At 47.5% G+C, this 20291-nt stretch overlaps 1 protein-coding gene across 4 annotated transcripts in view; it reads left to right on the top strand.

Moving 5' to 3' along the window:
• Nucleotides 1-20291, top strand: part of LOC106745137 (serine/threonine-protein kinase MARK2-like) — a 104787-nt gene that overhangs the window by 11447 nt on the left and 73049 nt on the right. For 2 of the 4 annotated variants that reach the window (XM_014620452.1, XM_014620450.1), the window contains exon 1: nucleotides 10842-11129. The exons of 1 other annotated variant lie outside the window; for it this stretch is intronic. The gene's annotated coding sequence lies outside the window, so the exon portion shown is untranslated. Of the gene's footprint in view, nucleotides 1-10841; nucleotides 11171-20291 lie in introns of those variants that run through there. One more of the 4 variants, XM_014620451.1, reaches the window with a different exon arrangement.

Here is a 20291-nt window from a genome sequence, read left to right as displayed (position 1 = left end):
TTCGCGAGAGTCGCTTCGAGCGTTGCGAAAAGGTACGCCAGATGGCGATCGCAGTCTTTCCGTTCGACTTGACGTAACACGAGAGGGAAAACAAAGACTCGCAATGTCGTTTTATCAGCCGCTCGTGACGTCGCCGAGCCGATATGTTCGCCGGATGAAGTCGATCTTTCTTATCGGTGCAATCGGTTGATTGCACCCTTCTGCCGGATATAATATTATCGCGGAGGAAGGACTTTCCGTTTTTGGACAGCTCTTACGCATATATATATATTAAGGAAAAAAATATATATTAAAGAAAGATATATATTAATAAGACGCTCGTAATGACAAAGAGAATTTCTTCCTCTATGAAAATAAAGTAAAAAATGAAATTAGTCGAATTTAGAATAAAATTCTTGAAAGTTCGCGAATCTGTACGACACAGGACGACAATCGCAGTCACAAAATTCAAAGGGACTAATTTTTGATGCGCTGAGCGTGTAATTTACGCGTCCGATTACGCGATATTCCTTATATTTGTCTATTTCCGATTGTAATTTCTCGATGCTAGGCAATACGTAGCTCCTTACCAATAGTCGCGTCGCCGTGCGCGATTACGTTTAAGGCCGCCCGCGCGATTGAACCGGGGCGTCGTCGAATTTTTGCGGCTGTCCGATACACAGGACGGCTATTATCGACGCGGAGGCGTGCTCGTTTCGAAATCGACCTGTCCGGGGGAACGCACGCCGACAGACGTTCAACCGGCGGTAAGTGTCGAACTACCAATGCAAGCGGGCAGCCGCGTTTATGCATTCGCAAAACCGTGCGGGACAGCTGCTCGAGGACAGGGACGGCTGCCGGCGGCGGACGCCATAAATGGCATCCTCGATCGAACCCGAGGATCTATTGTCCTCCGCGCGCAGTGTCGCTCCGGCCGTACCCGAGGAGCACGAGTGGTCGATTGTTTCGAGGCGAACCGTCGCCGACTTCCACCTACGAGACGTGCCGTGGTCGATCTTAAGCCTCGTTCAGACGGAACGGTAACCCGCACGATGCTTACCGGACAGTTCTCGACACAATTTTATTTTGCGCATAAAACCACTGAGTAGCCCGCATCCTCGAGTCTCTGTGCGCAAAAATTAAATGTCAGGTGTGTGCCGCGTGATGAACACATATGCCTTTGGTTTTTATCAATCTCAAAATAAAAACCAACGAAGCTCTGAGAATTTACAATTTAATCGGAAGGCAAAGATCAGTATATTTCGGACCCATAAGGATGAAGTAGCGACCGAAGTGTTCGGCCGTTAATTAAAATTTATTCGATTCAAATTAATTATAATTCACAACATATAATAAACATATAATAAACAACAAACGAAATATTTCGTATTAAATCATGTTGCTTAAACATGAATTGTTAAACAAACTCAAGTCGAACAAACACGTATATTAAATCCAAAGAAACCTGTTTCTCTGTGCAGCAATATGCACGTAAGATTTATTATCGCTGATACTAAACTTACCATAAAAATGCTTCTCCTGGCTATAATTCTTTCACTGTCATGATTATAGCCGCAAATATGAAATATTTCTCTCTCAGCGTTGATTTACGATTTATCAATGCTGATGAATAGCGACATCGCTATTTTATATTTTGTACAACGTTATATATCGAAAGACGTTCTCTGTTCGCGTCGTAAATATTCGGGGACACATCCAGGAAGGGAAATTATCTAAAATCCCGCATCACAGCACGCATAACTGGAGGGATTGTTCGTTAACCTGTCAGAGAGATAACGTTCCATCTGAATTGCGCTTTGCAGTTCGATCACGAAAGCGGGCCATCGTATATATGGCGTTATCCGCAGCTGTTCGCGCTCCGCCGCACCGCGTCGAGGAAAGCTCGATTCTTGCCATGTACGGAGCGTCGCAAAAATCACGACTTCCTCCCGACCGCTTGCCGCGTTAGTACGGGTCGGACCGGCTGGTTACGAGATATTTAACGATAGAGATCACAGTGTTATATTACGATTAATAGAAAGATTGGGAAAGAAATTGCACCCAAAAGTGAGCGGTTACGGAGTAGGTTTTTCTATTTCTTTTCTTTTTTTTTCGCCGGCATTTCTTTGTACGCGATACAGTTCGCCGATTTACGGCCTTCGCGAGAATCGGTCGATCGTAAAACCTCGTTCCATTCAGTTTCGAAAGTGCCAATCTCGAGAGACGGCCGCGTTTAAACGGATCAGCCGATATTTTGCAACGATAAGCCCGATCCGAGGAATTATGAACAGGCCGGCTCTGCGTGGGTATACGAGCGTTGCTATACGCGGAAACTGGAAAGCAAGAACGGGAAACGCAAGATCGCTCCGATCATCAAGCTCGCGTTCGCGAGGGCAAATCCCCAGCCGAATGGAAAAGACACTGGAAACGTTAAACGTGAAAGTCGAACGGTATTTCTCTTGTGGTTCAAACAGGTACACGTAGATAAATCGGCAAGTTTCTAGAACTGGAAAGAAAACACCGTTTCTTGGGCAAAATCATATTTTTTTTTTCAACATAGTCTCCTTTGAGATCGATGCATTTAATTCAACGCTTTTCAAGATCTTTCAGTAAAATAAAATCTGTCTAAATCCTCGAAATATCCATCTACAGCTCGGATGATTTCAATATTTAATAAAAATTTCTTTCCAGCCAACCTTTTTTTTTTCAGATCAGCTTGTACGGCCGCGTTTAAATTCAGCAGCTCGATTGCAATCGTTGCATATGAAGCAGCAGACTCTCACCATGAACTCCGTCTAATTCGGCGTTTATTTCTTATTCGATTTTTTTCTATGATTAAGAATAACCAAAAGTTGCCTACTTCGGTTGACTGTCGCAGTTTTATTGTATGCGTCACCTGTCTGAAAATTTATGATAGTTCCTTCAATACACGTCAGTGGCACGTGCCTGCAACACCATCTTTTGCGTTCTAGAAACATTCCGATCTACCCTCGTAATTACGAACTGACAAAAAATAAGAATGGTTCATTTATTTCTACGCCGAAGAATAGTCGTACGACGAGTGAAGAAAGGCGAGGATAGACGCGTATAAAAACTGACACCTTCCATTCGCGAAGTTTTGCAATTCGGCGTCGATAAAAGCCTCCGGCGGAAATATTAATACCGCGTCGGAAAGTAATGAGTCGTTGTAAACGGCCGGAAATCTCAGTTGAGGAGAGCTCCGAAAACTAGAAACCGTGGAACGAACGTGATGAGATAACATCGTGCCATGGCAACGCTTTTTAGAAAAAGCGAGAGGAAATAACCGTTCGAGCGTAATTTCGGAAAAGATCTTCGCGGAAAAACATGTTCGCGCGGAACCGCCGCGTTTGCGGTCGTCCCGCTTTCTTTTCATCCTCTGCTCGTTAACGGAATCGTTTGCTTTAGGAAACATCGGTATTTTCGCAGCTGTGAGATTCGTTGAGAGGAGGAAGGAGAGAGAGATATGCGATTATGCAATCGCGTTCACGTGCGCGCGACGCTACCGTATTGCCTCCCGTTTTTCCAGGTTTTCCTGGTCATCGCGGTGATATCACGCTCGCAATGATGTCATATGGTCAAGTGGAAGATACCGATTCTCGACTAATGATTGATGACTGGAAGACGGTGAAAAAAAAAAGATAGATTTACGCGGTCGGTACACACGAGGATAAATTGGCCGTTTATCATGCTCGAACGGGAGGAGGGGAGCAATGTGATTAGCATGACGCGACTCTGTCGCCGCGAGAATTCCGCACGCGCTCGTTCTTATTGCCGCCAATCGCGGGCGAATCCTAGTGTTAATTCACTGCCAAGGATATTTTCGGTCAGTTTACAATTACGCTTTGTCGGGCGGATCGATTATTCGATGGCCGAAGAAGGGACACGGGTGTGTGGATGTAACGCCACCGGGTGTAATCGTGTGGAAATTTCGGCTCGTGAAAAAAAAGCGAAAACGGAGAGAGAAAGAGAGAGATAGACGAGAAAAAAATGGTTTCTTAATGATCCGCGTGATATCTCCCGGATATATGTGGATATCGTTGAGGCTGTGTATGTGCGTGTGTGAGATTATAAACGCGTTTAGGATCAGGACGCTATGATTAGCATCTCTATGCCTGAAAGAACTTGCCTGAATTATGAAACACACAATTTATTAATACATTCATATATATTATACATAATTTATATTTATATATAAAATCACATCACGCTTTCAAATCACATATATTTAAATCTATAAATACATACACCCCTCTACCTAATGTTCTATATCAACCCTAGCTCACAGAAATGTAAATACTTAATCGGATTCTTTCGAAGTAATCGTTGTGTGAAGTAACGTGTCGTCTATTTATAATTTTCTGGAACATTCCACTCGGGGTTATCGTTGAAAGAAGCCACAATCGGCATTTCGCAATCCGTCCGTTGCTGCAATCAAATTTCCCTCGAACGGTGTAGCCGGTCGCTCTTCGCGAAGACGATGACTACACCCTCCTCGTAGCGTGAGGACGATTGAAATTCGAATTAAATCAGAATCACGAACAGCGACGAATCGCTCGCACAACCGGGCGAATCGAACACCCACGTGACATCGCGGGCGTGTCGTGCGCGAAACACTGTGCGTGGTGCTCGAGGGTTAAAAGGGGGCATTGGTACAGAATTAATTAACCGGTGCCTCCAGTCGAGAGGTGCTAATCATAGCGTCCAGCCCGCGCGCTAGTTATTTTAACGGTAACGCTGGCAACGATAATGCCAGCGATATTCTAGCTCGTGAATCATTGCTCGCTCCTTGCGTAAGTTTTATTAGAATGCCGCGCGTTGTGCAGCGGCCACGACGACCGGGGCTTCGAAAGTTCCACGGAAAAGAAAAAAAAAGAAGGAGTTAGCCGACGCGTCTAGACGCGCCAAGCACGTGACTCACGAATCGAGCGGAAAGATCCGTCCGTTTGGAGAGAACAAACCAGCCCGTAAGGTCATCGCTACGAATCGCGTCGTCGCTCGATACATACATATGCAGATCGTCCTGCGTCCGTGCGTACCGTTGGATCCACGGTTGCGCAGGGCCGTACCCCCGGAAATTTCATCGAAGATAAGAGCCCCGGACTTCGGGGCCGCGATCGATATCGCAAAAGCGCACCGAATATACATTTCGGCGGGGGAGAAACCTGACCTTTATGGGCCGATAACGCGCTAGGCGAGAAAATAAAGATAGCAAAGTGGAAGCCCTCCGTAAGGGTCGGCGGAGGAATAAAGGATGACGCGCGCGTGTAACGTAGAACCTCAAAGAGGCCGTTCGGATAAAGGATTCGAGATTGGTGATCCGCGCAGAGCAGTTTTGTAAATCTCTCTCGGACAGGCTTCGGAAAGGCGTCACGACGATCCGAGATATAGATGACACCGGGACGACAAAACAGCCACTGTGAAAGAGAATCCCTTCTGACGCACCCACTAAGAATATCCTCTTGCATAATGTATACGCGACGGGTTCGTGAGGGCGCGCGTATTTCCGAATATCTGTCCGGCGGGCAAAGTCGGCAAAATGCTAAAGGTTAAAGCCGCGCCCGCCTCGCACTTTGTTGCGTCCCCGACGACGAGGCCGATACAGTTCCCGACGATATATTCCGTCGATCGTCAGCATCGTGCTTTCGCGAAAACTGATTTATCAAGGCGATCATCCTCGCAGGCCTCGTGCGGCTTCTTCCTCCTTCCATCGCGCGCGTGTCTCGTAAATCACTTGGATCTCTGCCGGACCGATTTGCGTCCAGGTGCGAAGGCACGAGCACAGTTTCTGGAAAACGTTCGACTTACGTCATCGGCGTAAACTGAGGAATGTTTTGACATAAGATTCTCAGCCGTAAATCAGCTCTTCGCGCTCGCGGACGAATTGTGCTCTCTCTCTCTCTCTCTCTTTTATCGCTTTTCTTGATGTAATGTAACAAACGGAGGAGCAATACGGAAGAGACGCGTAACGGGCTCATTCGGCAGTAACGAGAGGAGTGAAAACCGCTATATTTCGGAAAGATACGCGTTATATAACCGACAAATACGCTTGCATGTATTTTCGATCTAACTGCCGTCACTTATGCTCGTATTTGCATCTTTATTTACATTTCATCTTGTACACCGAAAAAATAAACGCTATCGTTCAAGTAATATTATTTACATGATCTAAGTAAATAACTCTGATACTTCTTGACAAATATTAAATTTAGAAATATGAGTGACTATATATAATGTAATATGTCATTCGTTGTATAAGTAGACATTTATTTGTATGTTAAAACAATTGCAATATAAAATTCATAATATTGGAAATATCAGAATTTATTTTTTAAAAATATTCACTGGACGGAAAAGTCTAAATTTAAAACCACGCACACTAGGTTTTTCCTCTCTTTCTCTCTCAATGAAAAGAAAAATATATTACATAATTCTAGGAAATATTTTTTTTAATTTAGAGCCATTTTACATTTACATTTAGTAATTACTTTACAAATTAAAATATTACTGCATTTAAGGAAGCATTTATTACAAACTATTTAAATATACTTAATCTTCTGAGATGGATTTTCAACGTATCCAGGAAAGTGGGGTTGAATCCATGCTCTGTTTCGTTCATTTTTCATGGAATCAATGAACAAAAGCAAAAGAAGTAAATAGTAGCGTGAAACATTCCTTAAGAAGAGAAACAGCGCGTACACGCTATAAGATAAATGAAGCCATGGTGTCAATTTGACTCTACCTTATCCTTAAACGGTTAAATTGGTAAAATATTATTTGATTCACGAGGCTGAGGAGCAAGTAATTACGTTTACTTGATTCTAGCATTCTTTCTCTGTATGCATGAAATCTTCGACCATGCAGTCGTCATTGGGGGAATCGTTCTTATTTTACTCACCTAACTTGCGGAAGTGAGGCGCGCTATTAAAGCCTCGTTAAGATCTCGACCTTACGTCTGACAACCGCCGCATTGTGCGTTATGCAAAATCGTTTACATCACACGCGGAATCCAGCGGTCTGCGACGCGCATTGTGTTCAAATCAACGCGCGCGCGACGGTCGCGCTTTAAATATCGATTGAGCAATCGACGGCCAGATTTTAATTGGGTTAATCCTCACCCGCTCAAAGTGCACAAACTGGGAGTTTCTTTCTTGCACGCATCATACCGCGTTATCGCACTCTCGCTGACGCGTATCGTATCATTTTCGATCGCACTTTTTTTCTCCCTCAACGTTACAACGTTCCACAGCTCCGCCATACTTGTTGCACGTTGACCGACGAGTAAAGCTGGCCGAGGCTGTGAACGTAGTTCTAATTGCCGTTCCCGTAACTATCGGGCATTAACTAGGTTGATTTTCTCCGTGGATATAAAAAGAGAAGGTGTCAAGGATGCGCGCGAAAAGTTTCATCGCGATCGCTCGGCCGTACCGACCGAACGCAACGATTGACAGAAGCGAAGTTCACGCAAGCACGATTCGAAGTACTCGGACCGGCTGACTCGCGTCCGTGTGATTTTTCGCGGCGTACGCGAGATCATTTCCACCGTCGCCGGCGCGAAATCCACACGGTAGTCGTGAATGGCAAAAATATTAATCAATTGGTATCGGCGATAATGCAATTTGAAAGCAGCGAAACCGCCGACTGCATGGTCCACCGGGCAATTGATCGTTAACGTGATAGATCGTTGGTGATGCAAATAGGTTAATGACCATGAATCTTCATGCACATGGCCTGACAGTTTTTCTATTAAGCCCGTTATTGTCGCGACCAGAGCTCAATGTCGTGCTATCGCGCGCCGGGATGCGCGCATTTTCTCCTCGCGAGTGAGTAACATCACTTTCTACCGCGAGGCGATATACGCGCCCTGGTCTCCGAGAAACTTTCCAAGCGAAGGTTACGACCCGAACTTTCCACTCCGAACCTCCTTCAATTTCCCAGATAGCAGCCCGTCGATTAGGCGTCGTTCGAAGAGCAAAAAGTGGGGGNGGGGGGGGGGGGGAGAAGAAGAAGAAACGCGTATCGATCGCCCGTTAAATAAATTTCACGCCGAACCGCAAACTGCGAAATCCCTCGGAAATCGCCCCCGTCGCGAGTACGTAAAACGGTTAAATCGAATTAGACGCTCAACATTGCATTGTTCCATTTGGATTCAACGGGTTTTCGTGTCCGGGACGGGCGTGCATTAACAAAATTAAAATAATATTTACGAATTCCGGATGGAGGCCGACGTATATATCATCGGAGGATGATGTTTACCACGAGACGGCGCGTTATTCCTGGCTCGATATGTTGACCGCCGTAAACCAAGAGGAGTAAAAGATCCTAACTGCGGCGGGTTTATCCCAAGTGGCCGGCCGGTGTTTGTGAAATAAAACGCGTCCATTCGAGGGTTAAAATCTACGGAGTAGCTCCACGTGCGGCGGCCACTCTTGCAAAGGTTCGCCTTTCTCTCTCTCTCTCTCTCTCTTTATGTTGCATGCATCAATTCCCAAAGTCAATTAATCTAATGGATCCGTCCGCCCGTTTCTCTGATCCTCTGCCCTGCCAACCTCTATCCTCCCGCCTCTTTGCCCCGATATTCTCCTTCGCTCCTCCCTCGTTCCTTCTCCCTCTCTCTTTCTTTCATTCTATCTCTGTCTCTCTAAATACGTTCGTTGTGCAACGAATGCATCTAGGAGCGGTTGCGGCGTACTTAAATTCTATTCACTCGACTGGGCGAGCGTAAATGTACGCGGCATCCACGCGTAAATACGCGAACACACCCACGCGTTGTCTCGGTGTGCTCGGCCAGGTGAGAAGTAAAAAAAACGAAAGAATGAGAGAGAAAGAGAGAGAGAGAGAAAAAGGTCGAAGACAATGCGTCGTTGTTCGCAATGACCGAATCTACCAGCGCTTCGCGATTGAGTCAGTAATCTGAAGGAACCTATGTTAAACCTTGGATTTTATGATACTGTGAGAGTTAAGACAGTAATTAAAGCAGTAGGCCGTCTAAATAGGCGCGAACTCTTCTCAGGGGCGTCAAAGTAGCGTCAGAATTTCCTCTCGGTTGGGTTGCAAACTGATATAGGATTTTTCGCAGAAAACTACGGCGGCCGTTTCCTCTCCGAAATACTCGAATGTCGATCACCGAGCGTGCGTGTTGTAACTATATCAGATACAGCGGCGGGAGAGACCGCTTCTGTGTTTTTCTAGCTCGTGAATTTCGCAAACGTCGCAGATTATTGAAGTTTTATCATGGCGTGTCCACGTTCTTCGTGCACGTACACACCGCGTTCTGCCCTCCTACCATCGTGCGTGCGTAAACGCGCAGTTTAACGGCTTCAGAAATCTCCAATCGGCGGTCTTAAAAGTCGGCGGGGTTATCTGGTACGCGTCACGTCGCTTGATGGATCGCTACTTTAATTGTGCGCGGCACGTAATGACGGTAAACCCGCTCGAATCACGAGGATATCTCCGCGCGATCCTCTCGTCCGTTTTTCCATCCGGCACCTCACGTCTCACCTCACGAAAGATACGAGGCTCGCGAAAGGTGTTGCTGCGGGAATACAGGAACACAGAGACGCGCACACCAGCGCCCGCAGCTGCGTGTTACGCAAACGCGCGCGCCGCCTCCGTAACTCGGGCGCGCGTGTAATTGTGTCCTGAGAGATTTCTCGTGCATTTTCCGACCCCGTGACTTTGTAGGCGAATCAATTATAACTGTGCGGTGTTTAACCCGCGTGAAATGGCGGGTTAAACCCCCGTGGATCACCATGGGCGTGCAGCATGAGAATTTTCCTGATCTACTCCCGATCGCGCGCGAAACATTTTTAAGAACGTCGCCGCGCGTTGCAATGGCGTAAACAATGGCTGACTAACAGAACGACGCGCCGTTGTGAAACGCGCCGAGGGATCGATCGTTTCTCGGAAAACAATTTTCGATGTACATGCGTGTGTGTCACACACGCGCACTCTTTCATGCGTGCTATTTTTGTCGTGCGTCTGATTATCGTTGCGTCCCGAAGACAACCGCCGGCAAATTGGCGGTTTATCACGTCGTCGTTTGCAAACACGTCGGGGTTCCTTCATCCTCGACACACATACACACCGCAATTATCGTGTCACGGGTGTGCCGATAAAAGAAAGGAAAAACTGCGAAAGAGAGTCAAAAGAGAGAGAGAGAGAGAGAGACGCTCTCCTCGTGTACGCGCAAATGGGGGCTGGAAACTGGCGTTTCGTCGGTGAGTTCTTCTACTTCGGAAAACCTGGGGAAAACCGTGTCTTCCGCTAATTGCCGCGATTTTCTCATCGGGAAGAAACAGGAGGATCGCTCTTGCCGCGACGGCCAAAACTGCAGATCGCGGTCGTGGCGAATCTCGCGGCTGGTCTCATCGCCAAAAACAATCGCGCGTTCATCACCGGTTTCAACCGGTTGATCGGGCGTATTCGCGCGAGAACGCCCGCAATCTTCGCCTTTCGAGGATCACAGGTCTCTATCCTCGTTAATTCTCGCCCTCCTCCCGCCTCCTTAAGTCACGTGAAGACAACAGGCCACGTACGGAAGATTGTTTCTTAGGGGTTCATCAAAATTACATCGCCTTCTCGACCTCGAGGCGATATCGGTATCAATTCACGAGCGACTCGCGGCGACCTCAGAGAGGTCAGGCGTAACGAGGTTTCCGCCGGGCACGTGTGTATACGTGTCATCTGTATGTACGCGTGTGTCACGCACACACACACGGGGACGCGGGCGGACGGACGAGCGGGAGCAGCGTATCGCGCTCGCTGGTAAGATCCAGTAACGAAGAGAGCTCGCGTGTCCCCGTCGCCGCACGGCGCGCTCAGTTAGCACGAGACTCGCGATCGAGCAACACAGAGAGAGAGCCAGCCGGTGCTGTGTGTGCCACGACGACCGGGGCCTCTCTTTACCTCCCTGTCTCGCACGCGGTTCGCTCGCGCAACCTCGACGTACGTGTGTCGAATTGACGTCGATTGACGTCGCGGGATATCGTGCCAGCGAAGGGAGACACGCGCGTGTGTGTGTGTGCGGACGAGACTCTCTCTGCGAAGCTGCGGGGGCTCTCTCCACGCTCCTCCCCGTTCCGTTTTTCGTCGTCTTCATATCTCTCCTCGGTGGAACTCGGTGTCGAACGGTACGGAGGATACAGAGAGAACGCGTGATCAATTAATCACTGTAATGAAGAGTGTCACTCACACCCCGCGTTTATCGATGCGCGATCGCCCGGATTTTTTTTCCACGTGCGTTTTACGAGACTATGCAAATCCGCCCGGATAGACCGGTTGAACTTGCCACGCGCGCATACGCGACGTATTTCGTCCGCGACACACGTGTGATTTCGTTACGACACATTGCATGCGCGCACGCGCAGTGTGCGTGTGTAGTGCGTGCGCGCGTGTATGTGTCTAACTTTCGTTACTCCGATATGCGGCCTGTCTCGCAGGCTGACTTCCCATCTGGCCGGCTTCTGCTAATGTCACTCCGGCGAGAACATGTTCCGCAAACCATTTCTCTCTCTTTCTCCGCTTCCCTCGCCGACTTCGTTGCACCACACTGCGGCGGCACATTTGCGCGCTCGTGATTTCCGCGCTACGGACGACGGGAACGAAAAATCGCGCGGAAGTGTACGAGCGTGAACGTCACCGCGCACTGAGGGAAAAATATATTTGCCATCTGCAGCACTATAGTCGCCATAGTGAAAGAATTGTAGTCGGGAGAAATTGTTTTCTATCAAGTGTTACTCCAGTGTCTCAGTAATTGTAACCTTACAGACGTGTTGCTACATTGTTGGCCATGTATCACCAAAATTAGAGGTGCACGTCGAAGTAAAAGTCCCATGTAATTACGAGGGACATTTTGAGGCGCGCACCTCAAAATGTGATATTATCGCGTAGTACCTTCACAAATTCCAGGCGCATACCTCGGACTGTCCTTCATAATTACGTGGAGCTTTTGTCATAACGTGTACCTCCGACTTTGGCGATGCTCGGTTGGCAGTGTATCGTCGTTTTTATGGTTAAAGCCGTGAAAAGGAGGACATCTAGTCGTGGCCGAAAATAATTATAATTTCTCTCAATGTGATTTTTGAAATCGATCTTTTGAATCTGGAAGATCGAGTGACGGTGAACTAAAACGCGTCACGAATGATCTCATTATCCCGGCGGTCAGGTGACAGTGTTCGAGGCGATAATTACGTTGTTGTTCGCGCGATGCTCCGCCTAATCCGCGTTTGTTTTCCGATATTACCCTACGTATTTGCGGAGAATGTTGATTTCTCTGGAAATTTATTCGCGTGACGCGTATAGGAGGTGACGTCGTCCCGGCTTCGCCGCCGAGTAGGGGGGCACACGTGCCCGTCGTATTATTCCGCTGATATTAATATCGGCGATGTAAACATTGCTCCGACAATTGGCAAGCTTACGGCCTTCTCTTAGATACAGAGACATGCCACAGCCATCGCGTTAAACTGAGGCAACCGCTGGTCTCCGGTGGCCGCGGACTCACCCGATGATGAACGTCGCTCGTATTCGTCGAGTAATTCCCCTTCGTCAGATAAATATACACTACTTATTCTCTAAACTAGCTGAGGAAAACGCGTCGAATTTTACCTAGTAAGTCTCTCAGGCGAGTAAATTTTATCTATTCGTGGAATTTCGGGCTGTTTACGTTAAAACGTGGTTGCATCTAATTTTTTTTCCTCATTACGTAATTTATCAGAGATAACAACGGAACGTGAAAAGTCGCTTCGAGAAACAAGACTTGGTGATACCGAAACGAGGAGTACACACAGTGAAAAGACATTTCGTACTTGCGTTAAAGTCGGTTCTTATTAAAAATGTAAAATTCCTCACATCCGTGCGTTAATTTAACATATTCAGTTCATGTTATCTATATGTCCATTTTGTGTCGAGTCAATATTCAACATGTATAAGTGTTAAAATAACACATTTTCCACTTCAATGCTGATCACCACATTACGGATATTATATAATTTTGTGTTAATTTTTTTTACATAATACTTATGTTACTTTTCCACGTGATGGTTCGCCTTGTATTAAATTAACGCGAAAATTTATATGGACCGTTCGGAATATGTAAATTCAACGTGTGAAAATTTTTTTCTAACAGATGTATCAAATCGAGACGATTAACACGTTAATTGCCACGCTGGCTCCCATTTATTATTTCAACGCTCAACTGAAGTTTGAATTACTAAAGATATGGTAAATAAGCGCGATTCACGATGCATATATTCACTAGCTCGTTTCATCGGCTCCCATGTTGATTGCATATTTGATTCGTTATATGTGCAATTGGTTACATTTCATGCGTAAATTAGCGAGATGTGGCCATATTACAGAGCCGATCAGTGGCGACCCCTCATGACAGGGTCAGCGGGTGTTAAAAGACAATTTTATATTTAAAGGACAACGTGCGTCATTCGACACGATTTCCGCGGCATGCCCCGTTTCTAGAATCCTTGAGATACCGTTCACTCAGAAATCTTTCGATCGCGGACCCGATCGGGCAAGCCTCCGGTTTTATCCGCGATTGTATCGATCCATTCTCGCGGTTCGATGCGGGTGTTGTTTTTACGGAATGCGTTGGCTTAGCAAAAAACAAGGCGGCGCGAACTCTTCATAGTCGCGACGACCGGTTTGCCGATTCACGCTCCAAACTGGCACTCTGACTTGCAATTTCGCCGATTTAATCGCATGAGAACACCGGTCGGAGCGCGCTAACACCGTCGAGACTCAGCGTGCGCGAAGGTCGCGCTTAGTAGCGCAACTTCGTCACCGTTGCAGCGCGCTCAGCGGCGCTTTTTAACCCTTTGGGACCCACACATCGATTGAATAAAATATTGTAATTTATAAGATCGTCTTAATCGTCGTTCCCGACGACATTTTTTCTGTCCGTGTAAAATTGGCCGTCACTATTTCACGGGTTAGGACGGAGATTATAACATCATTTAGGACGGATTGATAATATTATATCGACGGAAGCATTATTTCACCAAAGAAGACTGAATTTAGGGAGGGCCCTAGTTAATGTATATTATTATATACATTAACTGTGACTTAAAGGATTAATTCGCCGGTACAACGGGTTCGCTCGCTCGCTCGCGAGGATCTTCGCGAACGCGCGTACCGAATGTTATTGAGACGTGCGCGACTCGCCAGTTTCTCCGGGTGGGTGGCCACGATGGATCTATCGATCTATCGGACGATCGAGCGACGCGGGGGCTCTCCCGGTATGTGATGCGCGCCGTTGGCTTCATTAACTCGCTCGCTCGATCGGCCGCCCATGAAACGCAACCTATTTCGCCGCCACCGTCTTATTATAGTCGTCTGTTCGCAATAATTATGCCGGAAAATTGCAACGTTGAAGGAAATCCCGCTGCGAATTTTTTTATATATATTTTTTTTCTTTTCTACGTTGCGATCGTAACGTTCCATTTCGCTGTCAACTCTAAATATGCTAATTCGTTTACGACAATGGCATTAGGAAGTCGCGCACGAACCCGTGGCATGACTGTCGAACGATCGCGACGAGGAGGCGCATCCCGCGAACGGCTCGCCGTCCGAAAAGGTCCGCGACCGCATTTTTCCGGTGAAAAGGACACGCTCGCGGACGTGGCATCGTTTCATCAGTTTCGAGATTCCTTTCGCTGCCTGAAAGGATGAAAACGTGCATGCGCAATTTCTCAAAGAGAAAGAGTGGTCCGATGTATAACAACCGTTAATAACAAATTGTTTCTAAATAAAAAAAAAGAAATTCACCTACCGTCATCTTAACTCAGCTAATTAATTAACGAATAAACGAAAAATTAAATTGTCAAATTCGAGTGAAAGAACGCGGATGAAGAGATAGAAAGCAAGTTTCTGCGGAATTATAAATTTTGATAAAATAGCAATGCGAGAGTCCTTCGTGGTAGGAATCACGAACGTGCGAGCATTCATTGACAGAGCGTGTGGTGCGAATTCGGACGCGACGCGTGCCACGTGGATTTCTTTGGTCCGTTGGATAGTCGATCACGGCTCATCGGTCTCGACTTGACGCCGTGTTCGTTGCTCGACACGATCTCGACACGACTGTACGAGACTCGCCATTCGCAGTGGGTGGTGACGGTATGATGTTTCGCGGTCGGCTCAACACGCCCATTGCGTCAACACGCGATTCCGTCATCTCGACGCGTGGCGGGGCACGCGCGATCCCATTGCGATTCTCGAAAGAACAAACGTTGAATATAAATATCATCCCACGTTAATGGCAATGCGCAGGGTCGTTGAAATTTTCCATTCCTCGGCATCGATTTTTCCCGGCTGGGAAAGGACACGGACGCGCGCGCTTCCCATACCCGAAGGAAAGGAGGGCGAACAATTCGTTCCGTAATTACGACTTATCCTTCCTCGCGTAGAATCGTCCACTTACGGGTCGCACGTATTTCGGGACACTCCCCAAAGACAGTCTGAGTTCCAATATTTATTGCCAATTACAGCTCTGGAAGTTCTCGGAAGAACCTCGTTTTTTCCTCATTTTTCCCCGGTTTTCTCGTTTTCTCCAAATATTTATCATTGATTTCGGACTGATTTCTTTTCCGCGTGTATATTCCGAATCTATAACATATATAACATGAATTATAGATTGCCAGTACTGACATCATATGAATATATCGGAACGGAGCCGGAATCGCCGTAAACCGCAACGTTATCTCCTTGCGGTCCTTTTCTCTTCCCTTCTCTCTCCCCCTCACTCGCTTAATGCGCGTCGTCCGCAGCCGACCACCCACCGTCGAAGCTTCGCTCGCGATGATCGTAAAAGCGAATTCTTCTTCCGCGGTCTCCTCGCGCGAATAAATGATATCGAGGAATTCGCCTTCACCTCGCTTCACCCGCCTCGTCTTGCTCACCCAGCCTGCTCGGCGTAGGCAGAGAGAGAGAGTGCATCGCACAGCGGAGATATGCACTACCGAGCTCAAGGAGACCCGCTCACATACACACACATGCACTCGCGCATTTACACACACCGACTTCTCGACGCTGTCCTTTGCGCTTGGAACATCCACGAGGACGCGTTGTAATTTCTCTCCGCGGCGAGAAACCGTCTTCCCTCCTTGAGTGTCGCGCCGAGCGCGCATACGAACGACAAAAGTGAATTTCCGATTCGCCATGCGTCGCCCGATGCATCTCTCTCTCTCTCTCTCTCTCTTTCTCCATCTATCTATCTTTCTCTCGTCGGCTTTGCATATCGTTCCATTAATCCGCGGGCTCAAGGCGATCTCGGTGATTTTTAAATTGCTGAACCAGGGATATTCTTAGCTTGGCTTTCTGAAATATATCTCGCGCGAGCGTGGTTATCTTCCTACGATAGATCGCGTAAAATAAAACAGCGAGGCGATCTCGTATCGTTGATTTATCGGACACGCGGCGTGGCCAGGTTACATTGTCAACTGCGTATCGCGAAAGTTGGAGGCACACGTTGAAATAAAAGCCTTGTGTAATTACGAGGGACATTTCAAGGCACGTATCTCGAATTTAGGAGGTGCCTCGAGGTACACAGAAAAAAAGTTTGGTCGAACTTTTTTTACTTTTTTACACTTTTACTTTTTCACACTTTTTTTACCGTGTACATACCTCGAAATTTGGAGGTACTATCGCGTACTAGTTCGTCCAAATTCGACGGTACACACCTCGAAATGTTCCTCGTAATTAACGTAGTTAACGTAATTAACGTAGGGTTTTTACTTCAACGTGTATACCTCCAATTTTGGAGATACGTGGTGAACAATGTAGGAGCGCAGCAGCACGATGAAATTCGATTTCGTCGAGCCCCCATCTGTCTCCGCTCTCGAGCAAGAACTCGAGAGTGTTTACATAGAAATCGTCGGCGTTCTCTTGCACCTTTTCGTCGTAACGATGATTCATACCGCACCTAGGAATGCCGACCCTCTCACTACTTCGCCCCGGGGAAAATCTCCGCTCGTTATTCCCGACACGACCGGACGTCCGGCGTAATACTATCGGCGGATGCCCTGTTATCTTAAAATGAAACACGTGAAATTCAATAAGGCGCGCATAACGCTTTAATAACACGCACCTATACAAGTCGCCCGAATTCGAAGACACGCACGACTCGTTGCGATTTCGTTTCTTTCTTTTGTTTTTCTTTTTTACAGACGTCTATCACAATGGTAATCATCAATCAATCTTGCTTCCCCCCCTCTCTCTCTCTCTCTCTCTCTTTCTTCCTCTCTTCTCCAAATATCAGCGTGGTGTAATTCGGCGGCGCGTAGCGCGCAGCGAAGCTCGACGGGAGCTAAGTATATTTCACCTTGACCTCGAGCGCTTTTATATCAAGCACCGTTTTGCATTCGATTCCGGCCGATCGCGGGTGATTAGTGTAATTGAATTGGACTCAAAGGGATATTACGGGACTCCTCCTCTTTCCGAGATAATAGCCATCGGAGACCCGAGTATGGATGGACGTTATTGAAAAGCTCGCTACTCGCTCAGCTCTCTCTCCTCCCACGTCCGATGTCTTTTCGCGACTCATGCGAGGTTACGTAACCTTCCTATCGTCCGATTTTTAATGCACGCGCGTCTGATGAGAAGGAAGAACACAGGATCGAATCGATGATTGCCGGAACGTTTTAAGGATATTGCGAGCGGCGGATATATGGATATATCCTCTCTCCCCGCGGTCTTAGCGATTTTCGCCAGACGCCATTTATCAGACGGTCGCTCGCGCGATAAATTTCGTTCTGATATTTTGGACACTTCCGGTGCGGGGAAATGCTCGGTATGTCTTCCGATTTGGTGCCGCGTCCTTCGCGGATTTGTTTCCCAGACGTCTTGTGAACACTTCGGCTTACTTCTTCAGGAGGAAGAACAAGCTGAAATACTTTCAGATATTTCAGGTCGTTTTTCTCATTCGTGGGAGAAAAAATTGGTCGAATTAACGCGACATGACGTAACTGAGTTCTGGTTAATGGAAACAATTTCGGATCCTTAAGAATCAAAATCGGTTCTCGATAACCGGATAGTTCGCCTCCTTCCACCGTAACGCGTTTAGTTGTGTCGCGTTGATTCGACCGATCTTTTTTCCGTACACGGAAAGAAATTAGTATCAAGTCAAGGCTTGTATTTTTATATATATTATAAGCAAGCAATATACAATCTCGTATGAATATAATTCTTTTCACCGTGTACTGAGGAATTGAGCTGAAATGTTCACGATACATCGTAAAACAGATTCGCGAAGAAAGCGACTCCCGACCGGAAGCCGGATCGAGTAAACCTGTCTCTTCGGGGCGTTGTCGAGGAATCGCCAAGTCGCCGTCAATGACGGCGAGTCTCTCTTCGACGGAGAAAACGGCATATAATTCATTTCGTACGTAGATAACGTTACGAGCAGATAACGAGCGCATAACCTTCGGGCGATCGCGCGCACGTAGGAACGCGCCTGTGCGAGCGTGTCGGAAATAACAACGAGTTTTCGCGGCGCAACGAGTCCTGAGCCGCATTCCGCGCGCATCGGATTGACTTGGGTGTAATAATATTCGGCGTGTTGCGCCATCGCGTTAAAATAATACGGCGTGGGTGCCGGCGGTAATCTCGGTAAATTCGCCCCCTCCGCCCGAAATACGCGAGGATACTTTCGCTCTTTGATACCCCGGGCGGTATTTCACTTACGATATACTTTTTTTCTCTCTTAATTAATATACCATATTTCGTTCCACATTTCTTCCGCTCGCACGATTATCTCTCACCGAGTATAATATACGATCAAAATTAATATAGGCAAAATGATGTGAACTTCATTTAATTATATTATGCTTTCCACTTCGCCAACCGAAAGAGAGAGAGACAGAGAGATGGCTTTCGCCGCGGCTAAAGTTCGCTTCAGTTGTAATTAAGGCACGCGCTGAAAGTAGGTTTTCGGATCCGCGTCTGCACGTTACAGCCCGGAATTTCCTTCGCATGCCTCGCAGAAATAACGCGCGTTTATCGCGCCCTACCACGGACGTGGCGAAGTGTATTAATTATTCCGTTTATGGCGAGCTGCGCGCGCGTTCCCGTATTTACGCACACCCCGTGCGACGACAACGAGCGTAGTACTCGTCGCTGCGTTATATCACGGCGTTGATCCCGGTGTGTATTAACGTCACCGATTTCTATTTCGCCGAGCGACGCATTATCGCGCGCGCACGTCCGCCCGGAACCGTGACACTTCGGCTGGATTTAATTAACGTGTACCGGCGCGTGACCGATGCTCTTCCCCGGCGGCATTCTCGGCACTTTCCCGAAATGGAAAAATACATTCGCGCAAATTATTCGTACGTGGAACAAAAACGGAAACACGCGCGGGACTCGCACATCGCGCCTAATTAAAGCGTAATTTAACGAGGGCGCGCGTTCGTTATCGTCTTCTCTTTATCGTGAGACGCGCGGGTGTGGAATCGTCGTGCCGGGACGAATTAACATTTCACAACGCGGAAAGCCGACGACCCCGGGTTACGTTCCGAAATTACAAACGAACGTCTCGTCCCCCTCCCGGTAACGCTGCTCTCGCGACTTTCCACCGGGGTTCTCTCCCGCCGAGTGCAGTGAACCCGCTAATTGCATCCGCGTCGTAATATCTCGTCCATTCCGCGCGGCGGAATTTTAAGGTCTCGGCGAACGTAACGAGCGCACCAGGTGCGTTCGGATGCTCGCAATTAGGCTCCCTACCGACGAAATTTTAGAGATCGGCGCTTTTCAATCTCCTTTGATCATCGGAACCAGCTTTGAATCGTCGGAGATAACGCCGAAAACGGGCGGTACGATGCGGTTTTGATTCCGCGCGCACGGTTAAAGTGCAGGGCGACCGGTGAGAAATCGCGAAAGAACCAAGCCGGAGAGCGCGGAACGAAATTAGTCCTCGTACGGGAAAATTCATCTTGAGTATTCGCTTATTCACTCGTATCTTGTTAACGGATTACGTACGGTACACGGGTTCAGATTTTGCGTGTCTTCGCGCAGCAAGCGCAGGGCATTTGGTATCTTCGACTTATCTTCTCGTGGGAATTCACATTCCCGCCGCGAGCATCGCGAGATCCAACGTACACGCGTCTGAATCCAATTCTCGCAAATACTTGCAGCTACAGATCTTTTTTCCGGTTTTCGGCCGGGGCCTTAATTGGCTCTGAATGAAATCTCGCGTTGCTGCGCTGGTAGCGGCTCGAAATATATTCGAGGCCGGCGATAAGAATCGGCGCGTTGTCCACCTGCCGGGGCAACCTCGGCAACACCTGCGA

This window comes from Dinoponera quadriceps, unplaced genomic scaffold (genome assembly GCF_001313825.1).
Source record: "Dinoponera quadriceps isolate SergipeBrazil2010 unplaced genomic scaffold, ASM131382v1 scaffold1425, whole genome shotgun sequence".
Lineage (NCBI taxonomy): Eukaryota > Metazoa > Arthropoda > Insecta > Hymenoptera > Formicidae > Dinoponera > Dinoponera quadriceps.
Note: the sequence above shows the minus strand (reverse complement) of the source record. Positions and strands in the feature narration are given on the sequence as shown.